General features: G+C 46.4%; 1 protein-coding gene across 1 annotated transcript in view; it reads right to left on the bottom strand.

Annotated features, from left to right (window-relative positions):
* Positions 1-14,769, bottom strand: part of LOC309680090 (E3 ubiquitin-protein ligase MIB2-like) — a 71,363-nt gene extending 56,594 nt beyond the window's left edge. The window contains 2 exon segments of the mRNA XM_082493593.1: positions 14,297-14,428; positions 14,732-14,769. The gene's annotated coding sequence lies outside the window, so the exon portion shown is untranslated.
* Positions 14,770-24,819: the final 10,050 nt, after the last annotated feature.

Here is a 24,819-nt window from a genome sequence, read left to right as displayed (position 1 = left end):
GTTTATTGTCTTTATGAAAGCAGAAATTATCATAAAGAAAGAATATCCTTTTTAGAAAACACTGCAGAGCCTAATCAGATGTGTATGATCCCCTCTTCCTCCAGATCAGAGATGAATAAAATGGACAATTTATTGCTTTAATGAAGAGGCAGAACTGCTTTTTTAAAAGGCTGCTATCAACCAGCCAAGACAGTCAAATCCACTGCAGAGAAAACAAATGGAAACATCCAACAACACAAAGGTACAAGAGCAGCACAGTTCCATTATTGCACGTGGCTTCTCCTTAAAAACAACAACCACCCCTCCTGTTTCATCTAAGTGAACCAGTGGAAGGTGAGGGGAGGTAATAACAGTAGGAAAAGGAATTGCATGCTTAGAGAAGGAAACAACAAACAGCAAAGGGCTTTTAGATGAGGATGGAGAGCCACTCCCCAACCTTAAGAGTTTTATGCTATTTCAGTGGACCTTTTCCCCCTCTCCAGGAATGAATGAAACATCACAGTCTTCAGAACTCTCAGCGTTTCAAGGAAGGCAATGCCAGTTTCAAAAATTATTAATCATGAAAGAATATTCCAGGCTGTTCCAAAAACCCATAGAATTGAAGTCACTACAATGTAAAGATGGATGATCCCTTACTACCTGAAAACAGCAGAGCAGGCTAGCACTCTACATATCGTGACACACGCTCAAACAGCAGAGTACCAACCTCAGGGCAGAACTGCCTTGGGCCTAGAAATGTGTGACCTACACACAGGCAAAACCACACTTTCTCTGTGCACCTTCCCACTGCTTTTCCGACATGATTGCTACAGAGATCCCTTCTTCAAACTGCCAGTGAAATACACAAGCTATGTGAAGACACTTCGTAGAAAGAATCCTGGAGAAACACATCATTTCACTGCACTGTGAATTTACTTAGAGATGTAATATGACATGCCAACATCAGGTGTTTTGTCACAGAACTGCCAAGAGACAGCCATCTCTATCAACATCCCAGGTACTGAGTTGCAAGGACAAAAATCCATCTAATCAGTAACCCGTAATAAGCTGGATCCAGATGGGAACAGACTTTTACTGCTGCCACAGGCACGAAGCTTCCCTTGGTTCTGCAGGTCCCTACAACTCACAAAGGAGCTGCACACGTACTCATCCCACAGCTCTAGGAAGCTACTGTAGTTCAGCTGTACACTTGTGATACTAGTTAATGGAGTTGTCTGCGCTGCAATGACCTTCATGCAATCCCTTGCTCACTGCTCTGAAGGCTGTCTTCTTAATGGGAATACTCCATTTTCCACACAAGAAGGCACCAAATGCATTCTGCATTTCCATCTAATCTGCAGGGGTGATGCATAACAAGAGAAAAGAGCCTTTCAAAATCTTTACGAGATGAATTACAATGCTCATGCAGTCTGAACCTTGCCAGAGATCAGTATTATTTACTTCCTAAGTGGAAATGTTTCACTCATTGAAGCAAATACTCCTCCCTCGACACTCTCTGGGTCATAATTATTCCGCAGAAGGATAGGTATAGCTGCCAGAAATGATTCACAGAGAAAACACCAATTTCCCATGGGACTTTAAAGTAACTACGAACAAATAATCCATCATTAGACACAGGCATATTTCTGAATCCTGACATAAGATTCTGACCTCATCTACCATGACACAGGAAAGAACAGCTCAGGTGTAATCTACGAGTCCATTCTTAGGAAATCCCAATGATACTTATCTGGAAGAAAGGGAAAATACTTTAGAGCCTTCATTCTGCAACATTTTAGCTGCGATAATTGTTTCAACTTCCTGCCAATATTCAAACTGTGCTGTTGGTAGAAGGTGCTCTAGAGGCAACCCAACATTCATCTGGTATGAAGCAAAGGTTGCTGCTGTAACTGGACACAGTAAACAGAACCGAACAGTGGTGTAAGCAGACTGACAAAATCAGTGCATGTAACTTGGTTATCAGGTTATTTGAACAGTATGGTAAACAGAAGAAGATGCAAGTGATTTCGTTTTGTTGTTTTGGGAACAGATTATTTTTTTCCCTTTACACATATTTTGCAGTTTGAACCGTCTTATTGGGTGAATTACTCCACCTTGGAGATCTTTGCCTATCCTAAGGACGCTTCCTTAAGGGCTCTGGCTATGGCAAATCCAAATCATACACTTTTTCTAAAGAGCAGCCCAAGCTTGCGAAGGTCAGACTTTGATATTCCTCTGGTTTCTAGTTCCTGAGCATCCTTTGCGAACACACACAGAGATGGCCACTGCAGAACTTCTGTTACAGGGTCTTTTCAGCTCACTTGAGCCCAAAATGCCCAGCTTTCCCAACTGTTAATTCACAAGCCCCAAAAGAAGTCATTATTACGCTAAGCATTTTGGAAAACAACATTATCACCCATTTCTTACTATTTTCATTCCCTTCGACTCTTCCACCTCCTCAGGGACAGTTTGTGATTTTGGATATTATCTCTCTCTGCAGCATCCAACACCTACCAAAGACCTCACGCCATCTATTTACTTTCATGCCCCTGCTCTCGGGTGGGTTTCCAAGCCATACGAAGCGCAGGTGGGCTACAAACCCCTCAAACCGATACAACAACTCGCTCCTTCTGCCCCAGTCTGGGCGCGTTCGAGTGGGGGAAGCCCAGCGCCCACCAGCCATCGCCCGGGAGCGTTGTGGGGACACAGCCCCGACGAGCCGGAGCCACGGGCCTCCCGCCGTTAACCGCGGGCAGCCCCTTGCCATCTCCCCGGCCCCCACCACCGCGGCGAACCGGCGGCACCGCGGCCTCGGCGAGACGCGGCCCGGCCCCCGGCGCTCCCGCCCCGCCTCACCTCACCTGATGGCGGGAGCGGCTCCCGTCCCGCCACCCCGTTGCGCCGCGGGCTCCCGCCCTCCGGCCCGGGGTTTCCTCGGGCAGCGGCCGCCGACTGCGAGGCGCCCGCCGGCGGTTTCGTTCCCGGCAGGCGCCCTCGGCTCGTCCCCCGCTCTGCCGTTCGGTCACAGCCGCGACGGCGCAGCCGAGCCGGGCCATGCGGGGCGGCTCCCGGGCGGAGCCAGCCGCTGCCCGGCCCGGCCCCGCCGCCCCCGAGAGCCCCGGCCCGGGCCGGCTCAGGGGATGGCAGGGGGGCCGCTCAGGGCGGCCCGACGACCGACACCTCCCCGGGGGAAGCTGCGGCGACTCAGCCCCACGGCTGCGGGGCTGCGAGGGGCAGAGGCGGCTGGTGGAGCGGGGAGAACGATCTACCAAAGATGAAGAGAAGCCTTCCTCTTCCCCACTCGCCCCTAAAGCGGCAGCTCAGGCTGGCCCGGCCCTGAGGCGCGGCACGGCGCGGGCCATTTCCGCAGCCCGGAGCTGAGGTAAAAGCCGCGTTTCCTTCCGAGAGCCCGAGGCCAGAACCTGCCCCCTCACAGTCATCTGCTGACAGCGAGAGGAGCTGCCTTGTCCCCTCCAGACAGCACCCGAGGCTCCCAGCTCGACCCTCCAGCCAGCTGGGGACAGACACGTCTAGGTCCGATTCCCCAGAGAACAGACACAGTGAGCATCGCTATTTTTATGCTTTAAAAGCCGTGAATCCTGCCCAGACATCCACGGCCACAGCACCAGACCACGCGTGATTCTCTCACAGTGACGTTTTGCACCCTCCTTCAGGCTCCCGCTCGGGCTCTGAACGCAAGTGTTGGCCCTCTGAGATGAACACGACCGGGTACGGGGTACACTGGAGCCGGGCTAGAGGCTGCCAGCCGAGGGAGAAATCTTCGCCCCGGTGGATCCCCGGTGGTCTGGGCAGTTGTCACCAGGGTCAAGATTTCCTCCATAAATTCCCATTCCGGGACAGAAAATATGTAACATTACTAAGAAGAGAAAACCCTCCAGATCAACGCTTCTTGAAATCAGTATTTGTTTATTCAACGTACATTGCGTTCACGCTGCCCCCACGACACTACTATGGAGCTGTAAACCCGTTCTTCCACGCGACATTTTGCACATGGTATACAATGCAACGAGTAAGAGAATTAAGCTTTGGCATCCTCAGCACAACTCAGGGGTGGGTAAAGGAGCTTATTTTAATTAGAAGAGGATCTAAAGAGTTTTACAGACTGTCTTTTGAGACACTCCCCCCTCTCACCCTGAGTTCCCCTCTCATACAAATAGTGAATAAGCAGCAGGAGCAGAACTACACACAGGCTTGAGTTAATTTAATAAACTTGCAGCAGTTAGCTTACGCCTCAGCTACCTCTATAGTCTTTCATTCCCTGTTTCACAGGGAAGGCAGAAGCAGCAGTAGCAGCACAGTAAATTAACGTTGGGGAGATTCTTCCATCGAATAGCAACAGAAAGTGTTGAAACTATTAGGAAAACAGATTAACTAACAGAGCCATACGAATCAATAGTTGCAACTGGCAGTAACCAGATGAAAGGAATGCAAACATTTACAGGGATCACTGAAATGGACAACGATCCTTTTGGATCAGTGCCGATTAGATCAGTGCTCATAAGGACTTAACAAGCACAACAAAGGGATGACAGGGACATTCCAGCTGTGAATTTTATTAGCGAATGAGTGGAATTGCGCTTCGGTATTTGATCTTCAACCCATGTCTCTCAGGGAAGAGGTGAACATAGCAAGCAGAGCTAGGGCGCTGCGCATAAAGACACCATTCACTTGACATCAGCAAAATAACCGCAAGCCAATGAGCTCTGTCAAGACAAACGTCACTTGCTTTATCCTTCCTTGATCCCAACGCGGACTGGGCAAGCCTCATGAAATGTTTACGGACATCTAGCAGCGACAGCCTGGAACACAGCACATCACCAACACTGCCTGCAACAGCAGAAACCCAGAACAATTTCACTGCAGCACAAGCAAGCAATGAGAAACGATGTTCATTCTTCAGGAGACAGTTCAACAACAAGATGCCAAAGGAGGTGGTCCTGCCAGCCTCATTGTTCATTGCAGTGGGATTCTACACAAAAGCAAAGGTCTGCAGTTCAAGTCAGGGGTCAAAATGATCTGTTCCCAACTAAAACAGGCAGCAGAGAGGCACCCGACTCAGTCGGGAGCAGTTTCTTCAACCCTTCTGTATTATTAAGCTGCCAAAGGGGTTCCTAGTCACACCAAGTATTTTATTTTAAGCCCTCACCATACACACACACACCCATTTTAACTGCTTGCTTCCAAGGGAATTTCAGGTAGACAGCACCATTAAAAACAATTCACATCAAGCCATCAAACATTTAGATTGATCAACTACCACTACTATAAAGCTTCAAGATTTACTTTTGCATATTCTTACACTAGGAACATCAACAGAGATCCAAACAAGTTAGGTGTAATGGCTAAATTAAGTCAGCTCATACTGGCTTAAGAACTTCTGCTGTGGCTATGCAGCTGTTTTTTAGCAATACTGCTTTCTAGACTACTCCTATGGGCATTCACCCTACAGGAATAAGGCTTAACAGGGTTTTCCCCCTTTCCCAACACAAGCAGTGTTTTCGTGAAACCAACAGAAGTTGAATAGCTAAGTGCCTGGCCAACGCTTATCTACACAATTACATATTGCTTCCTACCTGCAAAACAGAAATAAATACTTTTGTATTCTTTAATAATAGATAACAACTAGGATCAAATACCTTAGACCAAGGCTCAGAGCTGCTAAGGTAATTACCGAAGCTAGTATTCATGCCAATAAACTCAAATTCAGACTTACCCTTCACTTTTTTTTCCCCTCCTCAGCAAACAGTAAGACCCCGGGACATCACAGCAGCAGACACACGCATATGCTCTCACTAACAGGATGCAGTGTAATTTGTCTCAAGGATACACACTATTCCCACAAATATATTCACTATTAAATGAAAGCAGACCAGAAAACCAGCATAACACTCAGCAAACAATCCTTTACAACTTACCGCTACATGAAGATCACCTTTTGTCCCCTCCCAGCTCCCAGGTGAGGCTAGGGGCTATTAGCCCTTACTTGTGGGTAGCCACAGCTGGCTGTGACGCTCCAGGTGTGCAGGCCTGTGCAATTTCAAACCCAGAGTAGGTCTTCCCTGGCTCCCACCACACCTGAACTCTGGGCACTCCATCTCCAGTTTCTAGCAGGTGCCCTGTCTGGAGATTTTTGCCTATCCCATGCCATTTTATTATCTCAACTTCAATTCACACCAGTTCAATACCCAGCTCTACCACTTGCAAATCTCTCTCCTTGTCTACTCTGAACTTTGGCTCTCTATGCAGCCCATTTGTATTGGTCTCAAAAGTTCTCCCACTGAAATACGTATTCTAACTCTCTCCCATTTCTTCCAAACCAAGTTTATCATCTACTCCCCAATTCAGGCAGTCTCTTACATTCAACTAGCTTCCCCACCACTCAAATAAAACCCGCGCCTTCTTAGCAGGCCTCTTCTAACAAGTTCCCTGCTAATAGTGCCTCTATTAACTATACACAAAACTCTACTAAATGAGAAAAATAGCTCTAGTATAAGGGCTAATATTGAATCCTAACACATGATAAAGATTTGTTGCTTTCAGAATAGTTGTTTCAATAAATTATTAATTCACAAACACTGGGCTTTAATACTACCTCATACCACTGCACTAGTACAAGTCCCGCATCTTGATGTGGAAAAACATGAAGTCAGGCCCATGTAGTTGTTTATTGTTTTCCAGCTCTCATTCCACAGCCCTTGCTCATACAAAGAGCAGCACTGTCAGATCAGGTCTTGTTTAGCCACTGAGACTAAAAGTTTAGTAAGGCCTCACTCTCCATTTTGGAGAAGGAGGTTTCCAAGGCTTGATCCTTTGTGGCTACCACGAAGATGGCTAGAGAGCCCAATCACATTGCAAATCCCCAGTGTCTAATTACAGCACAGAAGATACAAAAACTCTTAGTTCCCAGCACTAGCAGATCTTCTAAGTTAGAAGAGTGACAGCATCTCAGCCACCATGTGACAAACTTAATCACTAGAAATTAGACCCATGAAATTCCCCCCTCAGCCCACCAAAAGGATTTGCAGAATTGGCTGAAGTGAATAGTTTAATATTCCACTGCAAAACTACAAGGTCTCAACGATACTTCGCTTCCCTTTTCCTTGTGTGGTCAGGATTTCTATTTAGTCTAAATTTTGCAAAATGGCATCACTGGCACAGAGGGGGAGAGAAGAGCAGATGATGTTTCTGCGGCTTAAATATCAACAGCAGATAAATGAAGCCATTCTACTGACAAATTACTCTCAGCAGAAAAAAATTAGAGATGGGGCAGCTGCTGCTGTTAAAACCAATCAATCAAGAAAAAGTCTGCACGAGGTTAAACCATTTCCATGCCCCATACCTCACCTGCTTTCAAAGTATATTTAACTATATTACATAAACAGAATAAAGCAGGTGATTAATATGTCTTTGCTCAGGGATTAATATCTTGTCATTTCAGCTTCACTGTATAAGAGCAGGCACACATCCTGAAATACTGGGACATAGAGTGAAGAAATGCTAAAAATAACTAGCCAGGCGCTATGCTTAAGGACGGTCCCATTGAGTACATTTCATCTCTACAATCAACACTTGTCCTTTACAAATGCCAGTCCATTGATCTGTTTTGCCTAAAGTGAATTTCACATTCAATTTACACTGATTGTATTCTAGCACTGAGTTGTTATGGTGCGAGGGGAATGTTGCCTTCCCTTTCAAGTTGTAGGAGCAATACTTTCAGCAGTTATCACGCTGGCTTATTATCTATTCTTTCACCTTGTTAAAGGATGCAGGCTGAAAAGAAGCACCAGCAAATTTATTAGTATTCAGTAACAGAAGTTTTGTGCAAACCCTTCTGAGAAGCTTGACCCCAGCATTCCGGCTTCCTAAAAAATGGCAAGCAATCTCAGAATAGATCCTAAAGATGGAAGAAGTTATAGAAGAGGTACACATCTTACATTTTGGGGTTCATTATGTGCAAGTATGGCAGTACCTAATAGCCTCAGCGGACACAAAAGCCAACTGAGCCAGCTGCTGCATGAAACGCAGTCAAAGGTGGGCTCTGCTTAGCTAAGGAAGAGCACAAGACATAACTGGACAGAAGCCAAGATCCTCATTCAGAATTGTGACTGAGGAACACTAGGTGATTCTTCTGAGACTGTCCAAAGCAGAGCCAGAAGCACCAGATTACAATAATCTCAGCGGAGTGACTCAGTCTCAAGGTCATGCTGTCTTCATACCGTAAAAGACATCACCGGAAGAAGAAAATGCATCACAGCAAACAAGAAAATGAAATGCACAGGCACCACCACTTGTCCTTTAGGGGGAAAGTCAGTACCTCTATGTTTAACAGTTTGCATATACTGAACTATCATCTGGACTGCAGGAGGATGCACTAGGAAAAAAACTGGCTCCGCAGCCCAAGAAGGTCAGCATCCCATATGTTTCCAAAAGGGTGAGCTGGTATCTAATAAACCCTGCAGGGTTATCTTCTATTTTCCTTGTCACAAAATTTAAATTTCTTGGTTTTAAATACAAACATTGGGGCTGAGAGTCCTTTGTTGTTATACCTGAACGCTGTGAAGTCCTCTGTACTTTTGAGGCTAACCAGACAGTACTGCCTACTTTCAGATCCAGGGCCACCACAACAAGTCTCAGATAGAAGACTCCTCTCCTTAATTTTCATCACAGATGGGATTCAAAAAACCACAGCTTCAAAATGGCTGAAGTCTCAAGAAATATACTCAAGTTCAATTTCCTCAAGATTTTCCTCTAAATTTCCTCAAGAAATATACCAGGTTCTGTGGACTGAAACAGGATAACAAAATGGAGTATCAAAATAAGTTAAACAGAAAGTGACAGTATCAGCCACATGATCTACCAGTAACAAAGATAGAGCACAGCATTTTTAATGAATTAGCTCCATGCTAACTAATGGACTAGACCCATGAAATAAACTGGATTGCATAGTAGGTCAATATTTGCTTTAAACCATACAAATGCAAACATAACCTTTGGGAAACACCACCAGTAAGCCAAAAGTAAACAGTTGTCACAGGCTTCCAACAGAAGCTGTGGTATACCGCACTGTACTGGTTTTGGCTGGGATAGAGTTAATTTTCTTCATAGTGCTTGTACGGTGCTCTGTTTCAGATTTGTGACCAAAACAGTGTTGATTACACACTGATGTTTTAGCTGTTGCTGAACAGCACTTACGCAGTATCAAAGCCTTTTCTGTCTCTCACACTGCTGCGCCAGCGAGCAGGCTGGGGGCGCACAGGAATTTGGGAGGGAACACAGCAAAGACAGCTGACCCCAACTGACCAGAGGGATAACCCATATGACACTGTGCTCAGCAATGAAAGCCAGGGGAAAGAAATAGGAAGAGGGGGCATTTGGAGTAATGGTGTTTGCCTTCCCAAGCAACTATTATACCTGATGAAGTTCTGCTTTCTCAATTTTACCCTTCCAGTTCTCCTCCCTATCCAGCTGGGGTGGAAGGGAACAAGCACCTGTGTGGTGCTTCACTGCCTACGTCGGTTAACCCACAACACACAGAAAGTGCAGTATCTTTTGTCAGGTCAGGGATGTTCAAAATTCAGATTTACAAGTCAACATCAGTCAAACCCTACAAAAGGACAAGTTCCCTCTACCAGCTTCTACTGTACACAAACGCTTCAGGCTCTAAATTGGTGAGATCAGTGCTTATCTGCCCCACTGGAGAATTAAGAGTGATTATAAGTGAAAGTTCACACTGGGCATCTAGTGGATCTCTCTTATTACATCCCACAAGATAATTGCTCATGAGCCCGATGAAATTTCCTTCTGGCTTTTGATGAACTGTGTTCTCTCCAGGAGGGAGAAAAACAGCTCCAGCCATTTGCTTTAATTGGACCTGACAGTTTGCAGATTGCTGCCTCAAGCCTGGAAAAGCTCAGTAGCTGGGGCTGACCAGAATTCACTTTTTCCTCAATAGCAGACTTCAGAGTTAAATTTACATTGCATTACGGTAAAAAGAAACACACACATCCCCTGCCCAAAACCACACACAACCACTAGGTGAAGTTTTTTGGGGGTTTTGTTTTGTTTTTTTGTTTTTTTGTTTTTTTGTTTTTAAAAAGAAAGCAACGGTTTGCTAAGTTTTAATTAAAGTTTATTTCACTTTACATAGAAAAAACGGGAGAATGGTAGTTTAACTTTCCCATATCCTCCATGGAAGATCCATGTGGCATAAGCAAAAAATACAAAAACTTAGAAGCATTGCACCGAGTGACTCCTCTCTGTTCTCTTGCCAACCCATCGCTTTTATGGCCATCAGTATTAAGATGTCAATGGGCAACCACCCGGCATCCCCCCTTGCACTGGCTAGCAGGTGGGTTTGTGCCAATTCAGAATACTGACAGAAGTCACAATATATATTAAAAAAAAAGTTTAATAAACTCAAATACAGTACATCCAGGGAAGCTAGAAAATCTCCGCTACTTAAAGAACAAGCTCAACATATCTATCAGGAATGATTTTGGTGTAATGTATCATGACTTGTGGAAAAGGACGGACTAGATTGCCCCACCAAAATCCCTTCTGGACCTATTTTCAAACATCTAGAAGTGGAGGACCACACAGAAACATATTCCAACAGTGAGAAATCTGTCTTGGCAGCAGATTTCAGCTGTGTTCTTACTTAGACATTACTCTAATGTATTTCTCAGAGGCAAGACCATCTGGCCTAGAGCTGATGGTTTTGAACCCTATGTAAAGCTCAGGTCTGCATCTCTCACACCAGCTATCAACTCCTATTTACCATTCAAATCTGGGTTAAATCACTTAAAAGTTCATAATCCTCCCATCCATTTACACAATTGCCTTGTCTGTACAGAAAGGCAGTATGTTTCCCCACAAGTCATTCAAAAACAGAAGACTAATATTCCTGCAGAAGTAACAAAAAAAATCAAAAAGAATTAACACTGAAGTCCTGCTGGTAGACATGTGGCTGAATAGTGGGGTTGGAGAAAACACAGTACTGTGGTTCTGTAGTGATGCTGTTCGTAGGTATTTAGACTGTGGTATCCTCAGCAGTAGTGATACAATAGGTTTACAAATCATCCAAGTTCGGAATGCAACTTCCTCCAACTTTTCAAAATAAAAAGTAGCTACTTCAGACTTGGTCATAGAGCAAACTGCAGCATAAAACCTGCTGAATCTCTGATGAGCCTTGATAGCTCATCCTACCAACTTTCAGATTCCCCTTCAGGCTTTCAGAACGGTCAACATCGCACTCCTGTCAGTTTTCAGCCTGGAACTTGCCCTTTCTGTGCTCTGAAAGCAGATCAAAAGGTTTAAGTCTAATCTATCCTGACATGCCTTTGGCTACAGAGACATCAGCTGCGTAGGAGCAGAATGAATTGAGTAGTTAGTTAGCTGTTGGTTTCCTCCCTGGTACTTAACTAAGGTTTGAGGGTCAGCATGTACACTAATTCACTTACAAGTTTGTTAATTTTAGAAGTATAGATGTTATCTTTCAGCTCTGGATAGCTGAGTACTTTAAAGAATGTAAGAACACTTTACAGATGGGAAATGGAGCCACAGTTATATATTGGATCGGTGGCAGAGCCAGGAACAAAGCTCACTTATCCTAGCTCCGAGTTCTGTTCTCCACAGCCTGGCCCATACTAGTCACAGGGGTGAAAAAAAAAAACAAAAACAAAAACAAAAACCAACCCGTGATCCAGCATGCATCCTTGCATTCCTTGGGGTCACATCAAGGAATGTGGATCAAGGTCTAAAATCAAGCCATTTATCGTCCTGCTAGCACACATGTAACTTCACTGATGCCATTTTCCACATACAGCCAGTCTAAATGCTACAAGGCTCGTTCTGTATTCTCGGAAATTTCAGACACCACTACAGCTCTCATTACAGAGGGAGCAGAAATATTTAAAGTTTGTATGTTTCCCACGAAACAAGAGACTCCACTTTCTCACTCTTCGATTAAGGAGAGAAGAGTATCCAACGATCACTCTCCAATCAGAGCTTCTAGTGAGAGTGCACTGAAAGTTGCATTGGTCTCCCTCTGAGCACACTGTATTACAACACCCTGGCCCCTCCATAAATGCCCTTGATAAGCCATGAATCAGAATCCTTGAAAAACAACTAGAACTCAAATAGTGCTCACAGGACTTTGCATTCTATTCCTGGATCCCTAGAAAATGGCAACTCAAAATCAAAGGGCACAATCAGTACTGTCGCAAGTGGTATGGTCACATTCAGCATGACCCTGAATTCTGCCAGAGCCCAGGAGCAGTTCTGTATCAGAGATGATGAGCAAGGCAAACAGATTTGATGGGAACAGGCAGGCAGGGGCAACATGACCTAGGAGAGCTTAATTATCAAGTTGGAGAAAGCCTTCAACTTCAGCAAAACCATAGGCAACCAAGAGCGGTCTTTGCAAGCAACCAACAGTAAGGCTACAGGAATGCAAGGCAAGAGATGAACTGGTTTCAGAGATAACTGCCACAGCTCTGAACAGCCCATGGTAGTCACGTAGCCACACACTTGTTGACCAAGGTAGCTTAGAAAACCGTGAACATACCCCTTTCCAAGTAAAAATGGAAGGAGACAATTGCAACCACCACACTTTTAGTACTTCCACAATTTTTGCAACTTCCAAGACATTTGTCAAAGTGTTAGTGGAAAGAGGCTGTGCACGGACTCTCAGTTCTTCCCAGCAACCCCAGCAGAGGATTAGTGTCCACTGCAGACCAAAGCAGGAAAATAACAGATTCTTTATACACTAATTTGACACAGGATTTTTAGTCACAGAACTTCAAACATGCATTCAAAGTAAGTGTCACAACATATGAAGCTATACAGCAATATCATAACAAGCAGAGAATTAAGCCAACCCAAATATCACACAATTATGAAGATTCTTCTCATGTCAGTGACTCAAAGAGGTATGCTGTGCAAAGAGAAAGGGATGGGAAACATATTTACCTTTTTGACACCTAAAAAGAGAATAATTATTCAAGAGAACAGAACCGGTGGCGATGCTGTTAAACGACAACTAGGTAACTGTTTGTTAATATGTTGCCAGTCCTACATAAACTCATGTCCTTCCACCACAGAAATAGCCATACTAACTATGGAAAACAGGCATAAGGTACCGAAGCCACATCAGTGACAGAGCTGACGCCCAATCTGCTGCCCTGTTAGTTGGCTGCCTTAAGGAAGAACTTCTTGAAGGGAACCATCATCCACCCAGTGGAAGTTACCTGCTCCAGACACAAACCTAGACACCTATAACTGAGCAGAAAGCAAAGCTCAAAATAGGGCAAGAACTTCTCTAGCTCTGCCAAGGCTACTGAAGCTTTCTCTTTCTGATTTCCATTATCAGCATGACACACAGCATCATTCCAATCATAACAATGTGGGTAATGTGGGTTATTTACAGTAACTGCATCCCTTGACAATTCACTCATCTATATCCTGGAACTATAGATGAAAAATTCAACAGGTAATCAAGTATGGAGGAAGGACCTAGAAGGTTGAACAACAGCATTGTTCTTCATAGGAAGTAGTTTTAGGAAACCAAGGAGCTGTTGAACAGAGGAGAAGTAAGAACAGTATCCCATTTGAGCCAAATAAACTCCTCCTATAGCAACAGAGAAGTGCAGAGGATGTAAGGAGGCTCTTAGCCAAAAAGAGAGAAGGTTGAGTACTAAAGCCAAACCCAAGCGACCTCCATGAAGGTGAGCCAGAGCTCGCTTGTTTCTGAGCGGGCTAGAAATTGGAATTTGTTACATTCAGAAAGTAAGTTTGGAGTTGAGTGTCTGCAGGGAAATCAGATCAAACATATGCAGTGCTTCCAACGCAGCTGTACCACCTTCTCTAGGTTTAAGTTTGGCCCTTGTTTTCATGACTCTTTCTCAGTTCAGGAAGATTGCAAATCTCAAAGAAACACAGAAGAAAAAAGGCCACACGTGCTTCAGTTCCGAGTTACATTCTGCATACAGCACTTGCTCCAGTGATACACAATGCCCAGCAGGAATCACTGCCAAGGTCTCAGCACTCCGCTCTCGCCTTAGCGGGTGAGGGCTTACCTGCAGTACCTGTTTCTGAGCAGGAAAGGAGGATGTGTGTTTACATCCTCCAGGGCAGCCAGCGCTCGCCATCCAGAAGAAAAGACACAAAAACGGAGCAGGAGCAAGCAGACGTGCCCCACTATGGACTGAACCCACAGCAGAAAGAAAACCAGGCACGTAGAGCGGGCCTATTCCCAGCTCAGCCCAAGGAAGAAAATGGGAAAAAACCAGGCACGTACCTGACAGAGCCGAGCGAGAACAAAATTCAGGCAACCCTTGAGAAAGCCTCTGTCCTTCGCCGAGGGCCGTGTGTGCTTCCTTCCCTCGTTCATGCTCGAGCAAGGGGCTCAGCAGCAGACTGCTCCAGCGGCCTGGGGAGAGAGCAGGACACACCAGACGCCGCTCAGGTGGGCACCATCGCTGCGGCCGCCGCCTCCTTCCCCACTCGAGACCTCCGCCGTGACAGCCTCCGCCACCCGCCCCCGCCATCGCGGCCTCAAGCCCCGGACGGCGACACCTCCCCGGCCACGACCGCGTCCCCGTCCCTCCCCCGCGGCCTGCGGCAGCGACCCCCAGAGACCCCCTCCGCCCCGGGGGCCCAGGCCTCGCACTCGCGGCGGCGGCGGCCCGGCGCTGAGGGCAGCCCTTGCCCGACCCCGCTCCCTCCCTCTTACCCCCGGGGAAGCGGCCGAGGAGCCGGGCCGCGGCCGGCCGCCCCCACAGGCTACTGCAGCTCCGCCGCTCGACTCGACTCGACTCGACACCCCCCTCCCCTCCGGCTCCCCCGGGGCCGCCCGCCCGCTCCGCTCCGCCCCGCCCCGGCCTCCCGCGGCCCGCTGACAGCCGCCGGGGCATGCCGGGAGAGGTAGTTCTCTGCCCGCCCTGCTCGCCGCCCGCCGGGCTCCGCCGACTACAAGTCCCGGGAGCCACCCTCCCGGCTCCCAGCGGCGCGGCCCGGCCCGACCCGGCCCGCGGGGCCTCCGTGAGGGGTGGGTGGGTTCCCCCCGAGGGTGTCGGGCTCCCGGCGCGGCCTTCCCCGCCTCGGTGGGCTGAAAACCCCACCGGCTGCGTGAGGGGAGACGGGGCGGCGGGCCCGACCCGCCGGTGTTCGGTGTTTCCCGGTTCGCCTCGAGGCCTTTGTGGGGTCGAGGGTGGTAAATATTGGGGGTGGATTCCTGGGCGTTGAAACCCGCGGGCGTGGCCCACCGGGAAAGGATGCGGGATGCGCTGCCAGGACGGTCTTTCTTAAGCGTTGGATTTTTTGGGGCGGTTTTAAGGTAGCTTAGTCCGCTCTAAGGGAGATCGGGGGATTCAGCGTAACGCCTCGCGAGGTGCCGCGCGTCTTTTCGTCAGGCTGGTGGCCAAGAGGGCTCTGAAAGGCTCTCCCGGCCGTCTGCCAGCCAGCCTCCCGCCGGGGATGTCTTTTTTGCAAGGTCACAGCTCGGATGTTGCCTGTGTGGGGTCACTGGAGGCACTCAGAATACATTAACCTAGAAGCATAAGGTATTACAATTTTATAACAACTTTTGTAGTCACTTGCTCTTCAAAGAGGCAGAGGCAGCTTAGGAGCTTGTGTGGTCTCTCTGCTGGCAGTAGCGATGACATGGACCTCTTGTGGATCTCTTGTGCCTGTGGTAGGACACACTCTGCTGACTTCAGCCCTCCTGAGGTCAGAGACACCATGAAAACACACTGCTAAAGCTTGCCCGTCCCGTTCTGCTCGGTGGCACGTCAAGCACAGCTCTGTTGAAGCTAACGGATTGGAATTTGGTTTTACATGTAGTCCTTGCTAAGGTAGGCCGGCATAGCGGAACAAGGGTTAAAAGAGTGGCCTGCGTTGATATCTGAAGAACAGCGTTCCCAGCAGTAAAATTGAGTAATGTGTTTATGCCGAACCCAGGCGGCCTGCAGCGTGGTAAGAGCACAGCAGCTCTTACCCGAGACCCTGCACTCACAACGGGAATATGGCAGCAAGGTCATAAAAAACAAATCGCACGTTCCATTCCTTTTCCCACTAGCCTGTCAGGAATACTATCTACAGCCCTAAAACTCAAAAGGAGGAAACAAAGACACCAGGCAGCAGTGTTGCCTAGGGCTTATGAAGACTGAAGAGAGCAAAATTCTGAAACAAAGAGTGTCACAGCATAGTAGCAGTTACCGTAACTTTTATGCCTACAGGGTACAAAGGGCCTGTCCAAAAACAAGCTTGTCATTGCCATTTGATAAAAGCCAAATAGGAGGACTTAGTGTCCCTTGTCCTCTGTGTTGCGTAAAAGTGATGTTGGCCAGAGCACTTAAACACACACATTGGGGTGATTGTGAAAATGTGAATGTGCGTTTTACCCTGTGGCCAGAAGATGGAGAATGCGTGCTGGAGTGGAGGAGCATAGCTCTGGATACTGGAGAGAAACCGCTGGTCGTACATGGCCCTATCCTGCTTTTCACAATGTTTTACTGGGAATCTTTCTTTGCCCACTGGATGCCGCTGTTACACAGAAATATTCACGGACTATTTCTGTAGGCTTCTGCTCTAGGCTCCTTCTCTATCAGACATGGAAGGCCACTTCAGGGCTGGCCAAGCTATATGGATTTAGCCCTATTAACCAGACTTCTTTTTTTACAAAGGAGCTCTCCTTAACATTTTGCAGCTGATTGACATGGCACATGTGAACCTTGGGCCCCAAAAATAGATGCCTATGTGATGGCAACGCCAGCAGCAGAAACCTAGTGATGTTCTTTGAAGGTGATTGAACAGTGCATGGGAAAAAATACTGGCTGGTGACAGGAGAACAGGTTGTCCAAAATGTGTCTTCAGCTCACATATGGAAGGACACTTTTCCCAACAGCTATGTCCAGCAGTGGCTATTTTGCAGGCTTAATACAGGAATTTATATGGGGAAAGGCTGGTTTAGAGAATTCCCTCCCTAAAAGCAAAGCCTGGAAATGGCAGCTTTCCCTGGCTCACACGTTGCAAATGTGCACTGATATTACGATTACACCTAGTGGCATTCCCTTCAGAGGCAATGACCTGGATAGAACAGAAAGGATATGTGTGGCTTCCACTTTTTAGAGAAAACTGAACGGTATTTCTAGCTCAGCTGCGTCTCAGAACCAGCCAGCAAGTGACCTACATCCAATACCCAGCTTTGGGAATTAACTCTGAGGAAGTTCCACATCTAGGTCTCTCCTCTGAAACAAATGGAACCGCAGCCTAATAGAATCCAAATGCAAGGGGAATTACTCTCTATTCCTTTCCAACAATTTTTAGCACTGAAAAACAACTATCCTGATTTTTTAATCCATGCATCTTACTGGAAAAAAATATGATTCCACGTTAATGCAAAACTTTGGGATTGAATCCTTCAGATTCTAGCAACTGAACTGTTTCCTGATGTCGTGAGCCATTGGCCTTTCAGGAGCTGATTTAAACAACAGGAGAATTAAAATAAGCCAGGAGCTGTGGCAAAGCTGCTATGACAGTTGTATAACAGATGTATGTGTTAAAAGGCCTGTGTCTGTCTGGGGACACCACCTGTACCCAATAAACATAAAGGCAAATAAAGTAACTGATAAATAACGGGCAAAGTGTGGGTCCAGCTTTGTGTGCCCTACAGTGGTGTAAATCTGATCACTTTTGAATTCGGTGGAGGTTTTCCTCTGAGCCGCCTTACGTGTTTTTGCACAGTCTTCCAAGTCACTTAGCTGACAACCCTTTGCCGTCTGGCTTTTTGCAGCCCGGTCAGTGTCATAACAATAACAATAACAATAATAATAGCAATAAATAATAGCAATAAATAATAGCAATAAATAATAGCAATAAATAATAATAATAATAATAATAATAATAATAATAATAATAATAATAATAATAATAATAATAATGACACGGGTCACTCTCACCACTTAGTGAATTGGCACCATCCCGAGCGGTGATCATGGATTCCCCTGCCCCGGCCAACTCCCATTTCTATACTGAGTATGACGTCTATGGTATAGAATATTCCATTGGCCAGTCCGTCATTCTGTCTGTGCTTCTTCTCAGCTTCTATGGGAAGCTGAAAACAGTCCTTGAAAAGTATAAACATTGCCTAGCAACAACTAAACCAATATGCATTATTGACATTCCTTTCACAGCAGTCACGAGAAAGAAAATTAACTCTTTTCCAGCTGAAAGCAGGACAGACTCAAATAGGTAAGAGATCAGGAAAATATTAGCAACTTGTACTTTTTTTTTTCTGAGCAGTCAGGGCTGTGATCAGCAGAGAGATACACAGCACTGCACAATGTGGTGTTGATTGAGCTTTAGAAATCACATCTGGAGACTTGATGCCAAAGCACCCTGTAAAGAGTCTGCAAATGCCAATGCTGACTAGGAACTAAGGCCAAGCAATTCTATCAAATATGCAGTGCACAAGTCAAGAGTCTTACTGTTTGCATCGATTGGCTCGTATAGTCATGATTCATTAGGTGGTGGAGGCACTTATTAAACCTTGCATGGTTTATTGTAGGAGGCTTTAGCAGGATTTAGTATATTGGAGGGCTAGGGCAGACTAATCTCCAAAATTACAGCAGGTCTCATGCTGTTACCTCCACTTGTTCTTTATTTATAAACTAATGGAGCATTAGTTCTTGAAACCGAAATAACAGAGGCCTCACTGCAGCAGGTACTAACCAGACTTGGTACGCCAAGAAGCTCAGTGTGGAAAAAAAGAGAAGGGCATGAAAAGAGAAGTGACTCTGAGAACTGCTGAGTACGTCAGCCACCCAGAATGACCACAGCTTGACAAAGCATCTCCTCTCTGCTCCCCACGTTCAAGCAGCAATGTCATCTTGGCAGCTTCAGAGAGCGGTGGTGGTATTGCCCAACCAGTTCAAGCAGCAGCAAAATAGGCGTGCTGGATAACTGGGGATGAAATTCCCACTTTGCTAAAAAAGGTGCTACGTACCAAGGAGGATAATTAAGAGTAGTTCTACTGGGCAGGTGACAGACTGGATACTTCTGCTTGTATGAGGGGTCAATATCAGCCCCTGTGGTGCCCTCATTGCAAAATTCCTCTAACTACTCTCCTCTGGAGAGGACACGGGCTGGGTGGCCTCATTGCTTTCATGGAAACAGCTGTAGTTTGTCTCAACAGTGCTCCAGCTTCTGGCTAGCAAACAAAAACCTGCCTGCCAGCCGTGCTGCGGTGGCGCCATCTGGAGATGCGTGACCTGAAGCTGGCCCTATAGAACTCGTGTGCAAGTGTTTGAGAGCACCAGTGCGGCCTTCTTGGAAACTCCCCACCCCGTTCTAGATGGGGGTTCTCCAGAGCCCCTGGCAGCTGTGGATGCTGCAGCGTGGTGGTACAAGTTCCCATGACCTGGGTGCTGGATGCTCACCCTCAGCAGTGGCCAGTTCCCCACTCTTCAGGATTGATTCTTTATCTGCAAGTGCTAATTGCCCATGCCAGCAGTTCTGCTGTTTGAAGTTTATCTGAAATCCCCTCTGCCTGTTGTGGCAGCTCTAGACAACATCTAAGACAGGCTCCTTCCAATGCTGAGCATCACTGAAAAATAAGGAAGACTGGATCAATCTGTTTCATCCGGTCTTCTGACCTTTTCTGAGTGCCCGAGTAGTGCCAGATGGAAGACCAGTGGAGTTCTGGGATGGCTGAGTGGAGTGGAAGAGTCTAATAGGGAAACTCTTAATGAATTGCCACATAGTGAGTTCTTCCTCTGCCCCCTGTCCCACCCACTTCTGCAGCAGCACATCTAAAGGCATGAGGAAAAGCTGTATGAAAAAAAAAACAACAAAAACAACAGGCAAATTGCTATTTGATTATTTCATCTATTTCTAATTTTAGGGTTAGAGGATTTCAAAATCAGAAATGTCTTCTCAGCCTTCTCTCTTTAATATGGTTTATTTATTGTGCCGGATGAATACGGCATATGGAATTCTGCAAGAGAAGTCTGTCCATGCTGCTATAATTAGCTAGCAATGGTGACAGCGGGGTTCTTTGCTTCTTTATTATTTTAAAATTCTCAGCGCTGTGTTATGGGATGAATCTGTACCACATCAGAATGCTAATGCTTGGGAAAGCCTGTGAGTGCAGCATCCTGCTGCATTAACGTAGCTTTCAAAATCCCAAAGTGATCCCAAGTGTGACTGCAGCGAAATCAGTGGGATTACACCAGTGATGAATCCGGTCCTAGCCACAGAGTAGACAAGAAAACTAATCCTCCTTTCTTCTGCTGCTGCAATTATTTAAGCAACTTATATACCTGAGGTCAAGTTCTGTGTGGCTGTAAGGGAACATTTGGCACTGTGCCTCCCTGTGCCAAGGGGGAAATAGGTCCTTATTCCTCTCTGTCTGTACTTAGCGTACTGTATAGACAATCTTTTTATGAAATAGTTCTCTTGCTGTAAATGTTGCCAAATCCTTTCTTAAAACGGTGTTAAGTTTTAAAAGCAAACACGTACAAAGCAACCCCACCCTTCCGGTCCTTAACGAAGGCTGGGAGCCCCTCGCAAGCCCAGGACCTTCGCAAACACTGGCTCATGAAGAAGCGGGAAACCCAGGCCATGAAATCCTAGTGCCAGTGCAGGCACTGGGAGATTCACCAGAAGGGACATTGCATCTTTGCTATAGGACCGTCTGAGTTTTCTAGGCTGTAGAGGAAGGAGACATTGTAATGTTGAACATTTGCCACTTCCCTCTTTCCTGTCAATTCTCCACTCCAGACTGTCCTTGTGGGGCAGCCGGTGCCCAGGGAGATTTGGTGGGCTGGGATTCACTTGTGGGTATGGCTCTTTTCTATCCACATGCCAGGTAGGATGTCTGGTGGGAGCAAACTGCAACGGGGCGCGGGAGACGTTGCAGTGTATCTTTGGGCTGAATTGGAGTATCAGCATAATTGTCCTGTGCTGTGCTCCTCGGGGTATTTCACAGTGCGCTGCAGAATTAAGTCTAACAGGCGGTGTACTAACCATCGACAGTCCCTCATCATCTGGAGAAGAGGGGCTTGAATTAGGTTGCCCTAGAGGGGCTTTTTTCTTGTCTCAATCATATAGAGAGGGCCGGGAGAGTCGCTTTCCACGAGTCTTGTTATTTAGCGTTATGTAAGAAACAGAGTTTATGTGACTGTGATTCTATGACTGTAATTGCTCCTTGAGGTTGAGTTTGCAGGCGGTGCTGGCTAGAACGTGCATTTTTGTGCAAGAGCTGAGTGCCTGCATGCCAAATCGACTGTTTGTGTGTACAGCCACAGGATCTATGGGAGTAACAGGCACTTCTGCAGATTCTGTCTCCAAATAGGGCCTCTGGTATGTGCACGGGGAGGCAAATGAGCAATAGTACTTTAAGACTTCTGGGCTGGTCAGACATGTAGGGCTGGAAATACAGGCAGGTAACAATTTTTTGTATTTAGAGGTCTTTCTGTAATTAGCTTAGTGTCAACTTGATTGTTGGCCACAGAGAGAATTTTTGACAGGTTAATATTGAATAGGAGCTGATTTCCATTTTTATAGCTCCGTATTGTTCTCCCTGTTGAATTCTTACTATTAAACATATCCATTCCATGCCAGCTGGAGAGGTATACCTGGAAGGAGGCTGCTGAAGACAACCACCTTAGAAGGATTCCCAGATAGTCAGTTTGAGTTGTAGATGAGACCCTCTTGTCACTCTTCTGCAAACAGATGTGGACCTCAGAATCAACGAAGTGTCTCTCTGGCAAAAACATTTAGACTGTTTCCATTATCTCTGTGCAGGAAAAGTGGGACACAATGAAATTTGAAAAAAACAAATATGTGATTCGGGAAAGTCTATTCTATTTAAAATCAACAATGATTAAGCAATTTAGAAAATCTCAGCCTAAATGTGTATCCTGTCTGCTGATGGCCACAGTTAATGGCAAAGCAGAGATGACCTAAACTCTTGGCTTATGAGGGTATTAAAAAACAGATTGAGATCTCTCTGGCTGACACCCAACATGCGGGGACGCCAGCTTAAGTTGCTTATAAGTGATCTTTCCAGCTTGATGCTCAAAATGTGTCATGGACATCTGGATAGCATAAAAACAGACCTGAAGTAAACCAAAAAAGCCCTGTGTCCAACTGATGAGGCTGCGTGATTCCAAGAGAATGCTTGTGCAAGCACAAAGCTTCCCCTGGAAAAACACTGGAGTGACGTCATGAAGTAGAATTCACATCTCTGTCATCCCAAGATGCTGCATGATGCAGTGGAAAATCCTGGAGGAGGAACTGGAGGTCTACATGTAGATCTGCTGCTGAGTGTGCTGTGTTAGCTCCACACTGTTGGCTTCTCCTCTCACTGATATCTGTTTATCTGAGAAGTGGACCGCCTCATTAGGCTCCAGTCTTGGCTGAGCCCAACCAGTCATATGGGATTACAATTAAAAAGTCCTCTCTATTTTTCCCAGCAGTTCCCCCACAAAAGTACAGTGACAAATGGCACTTGACACACAGCAAAGAAAATGTACCACAGAATCCAGCCTCCCGGCGGTGTGAGAAACTATTGCACAGTCCAGAATGGTGCGGCTGATGCAGACTTTCTGAAATATATACTGCAAGGTAAGTCCAGGGAGCAACGTCTTCTTGTAGTTTGTAGCATAGTGCCTCGCTGGGTTACTTTATGAAAAGGAAGAAATAAACCCCGGCATCACAGAGGCGCTATAAAGAATTGCACAACGCTGTGCTATCTTGGCCATGCTAATGTCTAGAGTCCTTCCCCAGGCCGTGTTACAGCATGTGAGTATGAACACAGCGAGTCTGAAACGCTGCTCTGCAGATGCTACTCATCAATGGTTAACTCTGGACTTTGTAAAGCTCAGTGATCATGTAGGAAGAAAAATCGTTGTGCTAGTGCCAGTATTCTCTCTCTCTCTATGGCAAGATTTCTCTCTAGCTAGAACAGAGCCCATGTGGAATAGAAGGAAACTGAAATCCTGGAGACAAATTCCTTCGCTCTCCAGATGAGGAAGGCTCATATCTGTGGCTGAGCCCAGCAGGCTGTGATTAGTCCTGCCAAGCTCTTCTGCCGCTGCTCAACAAGAGTCCTCCCTCCTCTCCCCCGCACCTCACCTTCCCACCGGCCACTGCCTCACGGGTGGACAGGGCTTCATGCAACCGGCTCACTGGCTTCACTCCAGTTCAACCATCTTTTTCCACTAATGCTCCTTTGGAATGGACAGTTAAGGCTTTATCCATGTCCTCCTGGCATCTCGGCTTGTAACCTGACACAGAGGCAAAAGAATACAGTGAAAGAAGAGGAGTCTGTACCCCACGGTCTTGGCCGCCTGATGCTTGTGGCTGCCCCATCCCTGGAGGTGTTCAAGACCAGGTTGGACGGGGCTTGGAGCAACCTGGTCTAGTGGAAGGTGTCCCTGCCCAGGGCAGGAGAGGTGGAACTAGGTGGTCTTTAAGGTCCCTTCCAACCCAAACCATTCTGTGATTCTGTGATTCTATGCCCTGGGGCTGAGCAGGGAGCAGAGTCGGTATCCCCAGGTCCTTCAGTTCCTGAGTGGAGGCTCACAAGCCCTGGGGGACAGGCTAGTTACACCCTCAGCTGAGTCCCAAAGGCATGAAGCTGTGGAGACTTGCACCAGACGCAGCAGCCCTGGGAGAATTTAGGAAAACAAGGTGTCTTTGTCCCGTAAGGGGGTTGATGCTGGAGCCCCACTGAGAGATGCAGTAGCAGCGAGTTTAGCAGCACCTAAACAAACCCCAAACCCCTTTGCTAGTTTGCTATTGTTTTCTGGCAAGCTGCATTTTCATTACCTTTGGAAGTTGGAATGTTCCCTGGCTCTAATAAAACTGTCTGTATCTTGGTAAGGCAGCAAAGACTTTGCATGTATGTAAAGGACGCGAGCTTCCTTTGAAACTGCTTCATGTGTGTTGCAGCCACTGAAAACAAACAGGCAATGGAGTCACAGGGCTCTAATTGTACTGTGATGCGTTTTCTATGGAGAATATGCCCCTTCTTGTTTTATTTTGTCCCTTTGAAACTAATTCTCATGGCTTTTGATTAAAAAGAAAGCCAAATGACAGACTGGTTCAGAACAGCTTCTTCTCACTCAAGGCAAGGTATCTTCTTTGCAGGAAGATTATCAGTCCAAACTGTGAAAGAGGAGCTGGAAATAAAAAGTAAATTTGCTTTCTTTTTCCAGAGGAATTAAGATGCAATAGGTCACATTATGGAGCTTTTTTGTCGCTATAACTGCTTGGAATATAGATTGGTTTTTGAAAGAATAATGAGTTCCTCTCATAATGCTTTGACTCTGGGAGCTGATGTTTTAAGGAAAGGACCAAGTAACATGCCAAAATATCCAGACATCAACCACTTTCTGCTGGAATTTGGATGAGTGCTTCTCAATAGGAATGGCTGAACGTCTTGGAAAGTCTGAAATGTCTTGGAAGCGTCTTACAAAAAGTGGTCGAGGGGTGTCTGCCATTATCAAATACGGTTAGTCCTGTGTATGTGTCATCAATTTGAGATCTCAGCTGCATGGAGGACAGGTTCCTCCCAGCCTGGATCCTGCACTAAAGTCAAAATCATCAGGGTGGATTTCAATAAGGTGGGTTCAAAATTATCTGAGTTCCCTGAGAGCATTTTGGAGCATCTCTGACAGTGTTGGTGCAAGATGCTTCTCTGGCCTTTCTACTGGACAGCTGTGCTCTTCCTGAAGGACTGGGAACACTGCTGTACACTAAACTGGGGTAAGGCATGGTTCTTCAGGGCCTCAAAGAGGTAGCTTATCTGCTCTG

The sequence above is a fragment of the Vanellus vanellus genome (assembly GCF_965231255.1).
Source record: "Vanellus vanellus genome assembly, chromosome: 20".
Classification (NCBI taxonomy): Eukaryota; Metazoa; Chordata; class Aves; order Charadriiformes; family Charadriidae; genus Vanellus; species Vanellus vanellus.
This window is presented reverse-complemented; position numbering and strand designations above follow the sequence as displayed.